The sequence below is a fragment of the Palaemon carinicauda genome, chromosome 22 (genome assembly GCF_036898095.1).
Source record: "Palaemon carinicauda isolate YSFRI2023 chromosome 22, ASM3689809v2, whole genome shotgun sequence".
NCBI lineage: Eukaryota > Metazoa > Arthropoda > Malacostraca > Decapoda > Palaemonidae > Palaemon > Palaemon carinicauda.
Window position 1 is genome coordinate 15998243 of NC_090746.1, and position 5457 is coordinate 16003699.

The window sequence follows — 5457 nt, forward strand, 5'->3', positions numbered from 1 at the left end:
GAAGGCCTGGCTATTAGAATTAACTGCCTGCCTAGTATTACGAACAGGATAGAATTTTCAAGGGAGATCTGAATGTAAAGGATGGCCAGAGTTATGAAAAATCTTATGCACGACGGTGCCAGAGATTAATATCTAGATCAGGAATGAGAAATTTGATAGATCGTAAGTTTCTGTCCAAAAAATTAAGATGAGAATCAGCAGCTGAACACCAGACAGGAGAACAATACTCAAAATAAGGTAGAATGAAAGAATTCAAACACTTCTTCAGAATAGATTGATCACCGAAAATCTTAAAAGACTTTCTCAATAAGACAATTTTTTTGTGCAATTGAAGAAGACACAGAGCTAATGTGTTTTTCAAAAGTAAATTTGCTGTCGAGAATCACACCTAAAATTTTAAAAGAGTCATACAAATTTAAAGAAAATTTATAAATACTGAGATCCGGATGTTGAGGAGCCACCGTCCTTGACCTACTTACAATCATACTTTGAGTTTTGTTAGGATTCAACTTCATACCCCGTAATTTGCACCATGAACTAATTTTAGCTAGGTCTCTATTAAGGGATTCACCAAACCCAGATCTACATTCAGGGGATGGAATTGATTAAAAAAGAGTAGCATCATCTGCATGTGTAACAAGCTTGTTTTCTAGGCCAAACCACATGTCATTTGTATATACACTAGTATGAAAAGTAATGGGCTAAGAACACTACCCTGTGGAACACCATATATCATATTCCTATACTCACAATGGTGCCCATCAACAACAACTCTTTGAGATCTATTACTTAAAAAATCAATAATAATGCTAAGAAACGGCCCACCCACTCCCAACTGCCAACTGTTTGAGTTTGAAAACTAGGGCCTCATGATTAACACGGTCAAAGGCAGCACTAAAATCAAGGTCGATCATACGAACTTCCTGACCACAATCAAGGGATTTCTGTACAATATTGGAGATTGTAAGAAGGGCATCACATGCTCCAAGGCCTTTACGAAAACCAAATTGCAAACTAGGGAATAATAGATGATTACCTTCAGCAAACCTATTAAGACGTTTTGCTAGAAGACGTTTTGCTAGAAGACGTTCAAAAACTTTAGATAATATGGGAGTTATGGAAATTGGGAGGAAATCAGCGGGACTTGAGCTACCACAAACACATTTACATAGAGGAGTAAAGTTACCAATTATCCAAGTGCTAAAAGCTCCTCTTCTTGCTAACTTGCGCAAAATAACAGATAACTTTCGAGCTAAGAAATCTGCAGTCTTTATAAAAAACAATGGAAAAATACCATTTGGGTCTACACCTCCATAAGCATCAAGGTCCATCAACAGAGCTTTAATTTCACGAGATCGAAAAGCTAAACTAGTTAGTTTAGCCTCAGGAAAACAGGAATGAGGAAGTTCAAGTTTTCATTACTCTGTTCACTGTCAAAAACATCAGCCAAAAGGGTTGCCTTTTCCTTTGGACCGTGAGTGACAGAGCCATCTGGTTTAAGTAAAGGAGGAACTGTTGCATCTACACCAAAGAATAAAGATATAAGGGTAGACCACCACATATGTTCCTGGGTTGTACCAGAAAGGGTTTCTTCTATGGTTAAATTGAATTCCTTTTCAGTTGAGACATAAACTCTCTGAGCAAAAGCTCGAAGCGTAGAAGCAAAGTTAGGCGAATGGCAAAGTGGTTTCAGACCGGGAAGAAGAACATCAGACACTATTTTCCCTTAGAAATGGTATTTGAGAAGAGCTGGGAGTGGAACACAGATAGGCATATTGCTTTTATAGACATAGAGAAAACATTAGACCGAGTGCCAAGGCAAAAGATATGGGATGCATTGAGAAATAGATATTATGGGGTTCCCGAAAAATTATTAAGAGTAATTTATGACACCTACCAAAACATCAGATCCCGAGTAAAAACAAACTGAAAATGAGTACTGGTTTAAAATCCAATCAGGAGTAAGGCAAGGTAGTGTTCTATCCACTCTACTTTTCTTATTGTTCATGGATAAATGCCTGAGACAGCAAAATCCTGATGAAAATATAACCACTGATCTAATATTTGATTACGGTCATGCAGTTGTAACAGAAACTATAGAGGACCTTCAACAGAGAATGACAGACTGGAGTAACATCTTAACATCAAATGGCATAACTGAGATTATGCTCCTGTCTCGAACACCGGCAGATATAAATATTTCATTAGAAGGGTAAGCGTTAAAATCGTACAGAAACTTTAAATATTTGGGAGCTGTAGGCCTATTTAGTGATCAAAATGACTTAAGCTATATCCACTGTTGAAAGATTGGAACATACCTCGTAAAGTAAAAACTCCTTACTAAGATCAATTCTAACCTACGGCCATGAGTCTTGGACGTTAACATCAAAGACTAGAAGCCAGCTCCAGGCAGCAAAAATGAAGTTACTGAGATTCATAAAAGATGTCACAAGACTGGTTAAACTTCGAAGTGAAGACATCAAGAGAGAATTAAGAGTGGAGGGAATTTTGGACTTTATTGAAAGAGGACAACTCTGGTGGTTTGGACACGTCAAAAGAATGAAAGTTCTTGGAATGAGGACCCCAAGGCAGAAGACCAGTTAGTAGGCCAAAGATGAGGTGGGTGGAAAATATTGAGAGAGGAGTGAGAAGGAGAGGTGTGAATTTACAAGAGATTGAAGAACAGAAGCTATATGAAGATCGACAGCAGTGGAGACAGTTTCTGAAGCAGGGCGACTGGGACTTGAAAAGCCTAGTAGGCTTTTCAAGTCCCAGTCGCCCTGCTTCAGAAACTGTTAGCCTACCTGGCGTCCGGTGAGGAAAAAATTCGACACTTGTTTCATTCAAGTATTATAAAAGCAATAACTCAATGCAGATAATATTAATCAAATAACTTAATGATAAAAAAATAAACGGAGAGTTGTCCTATTCTGAGCATAACTTTACACACACACACACACACACACACACACACACACACACATATATATATATATATATATATATATATATATATATATATATATATATATATATATATATATATATATACACGCGCGCAAGTATATGCAACGCTATTATGTAGTCATCGCGCTAACCAAGTAGCTTGCAAAATCATTGCAAGCTAATCTGATGTCAGAACTGGAATTGATTCATATAGTAATAATGGATTAAATTTACGCATGTTTGTGTATTCTACTTATGCAATACATACGTTTCACAAAACCGTTGACAGTTAAGTGCTAAAGGTAGGTAAAGTGCTAAGCCTAAACATAATTTCACAGGTATTTCTTTACAAGACCTCGCTCTCCATATGCTGCCAAATTATGCAAAGCTATTGTTTTCCTCTATTACCTTTTTGTAATTTAATACAATTAGCCACATAGGAAACAAGTTAAAATAAAAAAACACCCATAGAATTATATATATAAAAAAAATAGCCTGGTTTCCTCACTAAACGACCTGGAACTGACATCGTTAACATAGTCAACCAAACAGAAGTTCGTGATGCCTACGTACATTTGATATATTTTCAAAATATATACTAAATTAAAAATGGAGTAATTACTCAAAATTATCATTATTTGTGAATTGCATATTTTATGGACACTTTTGAGTAATTACTCAATTTTTAATTTAGTATAGGCTATATTTTGAATATACATAAAATGCACGCTGGCATCACGAACTTCTGTTCGGTTAACTATGTTGACGATGTCAGTTCCAGGTCGTTTAATGAGAAAATGAGGCTAGTTTTTTTTTTATATAATTCTATAGTTTTTAATAATTCTAACTTGTTTCCCATGTGCCGAATTGTTTTAAATTATGAAAAAGTCATAGAGGAAAACAATAGCTTTGCATAATTGGGCAGCATATGGAGAGCGTGGTCTTGTAAACAAATATCATTTCACATATCATATATGCGAATCCTGGTAAGGGATGAGAGTTTTTCTCTTCTTTATTCTGAAATTTAAATTCAGAGTTTTCAGCGGTAAATATATAATGATATATATAAGAATCGTTAGTCCAGAGTTCATTTCATATTGGCAGTTTATATATATTTATATATTTTCCCCATTTTATTCTATCAATTTATTTCAGGATATGGTGAGCGTGACGAATATATTTCAAAAATCATATGGCGTTTGTCAATTTTTTTTTTCATTCTCATGTTTAACTACAATCTAGGTTTAATTACATACGAGATAATTACAAGCCTTTCAACAGGCTTTCAGATCTTTGTTAAGAGACGTTATATTCAAGAGTCCGTGCTAGCATAAGGCCTGGTTAATTTAAGGAGAAAATTAGCAGCCATTCAAATCGGGGTTTTATCTCCGTTATTCAGTGTGTCATCATCACCCATTCGTTGCTCAAAATTATATGATTGAGCAAAGATATGAACTTGGAAATTAATTGCTCGCTATTTGACCAATTAGGGAATTGTCATCATCCCACTAATTAATGACATAACTCAGATGTTATAATGAATGTTAACTATACTACTTATGATGTGGAGTTTCTCCGATTAACGGAATATGTTTTCATTGATAGTTCTAATGAAAAAAATACTTAAGGTATGCTTTTTGGAGATTTCATGAGAGAGAGAGAGAGAGAGAGAGAGAGAGAGAGAGAGAGAGAGAGAGAGAGAGAGAGAGAGAGAGTGTGTGTGTGTGTGTGTGTGTGTGTCCAAAATCACTTGAAGTCCAGCACTCGCTAAAGTGATTTCTAAGGATAGTTGAGAAAACAGAAACAAACAAACACACATATAATTTATATATATACTGTATATATATATATATATATATATATATATGTGTGTGTGTGTGTGTGTGTATACACACTAGTATACCCGAGCCGTCAAATATCACGGCTAAATATTCAGATAGACATGTTCACAAAATCAATTCTTCCACCCCTCTCCCGTTCCTAACTACAACCCGGCAGTTTGTGGGATAGTGTGGTTTCCGATTGTACCTCTCTGGGTACCCTCTCTTATCAGGGTATGTGAATGTGATATATATATATATATATATATATATATATATATATATATATATATATATATATATATATATATATATATATATATATATATATATATATAGCCGGACACGTAGCTTTTTATTATATAGGGAAGGTATGTAATTTTCGACTTAAAGCAATTTCCACTAACAGATGGTGGCACTAGAAATGAACATTGAAAGTCACTGGCAGCATTTTTCAACCACTGAATTATGACTGAACCCTCTGAACAATAAAACTTCCACAACATCAGTTACTGCGTGTCATTACAGAGAAGGATTATCAGAAGACATCAAACCTCCCAATACACGTTGCGCCTATCTTGCATTCACTTGAGTGTTTTCTGGATACCAAAGTTTTCCTTTCCAATAGATCTTTTTCTTCCTTACATTCACCCATCTTAAAGACTTGTTAATCTTAACGGCTTTAACCTTC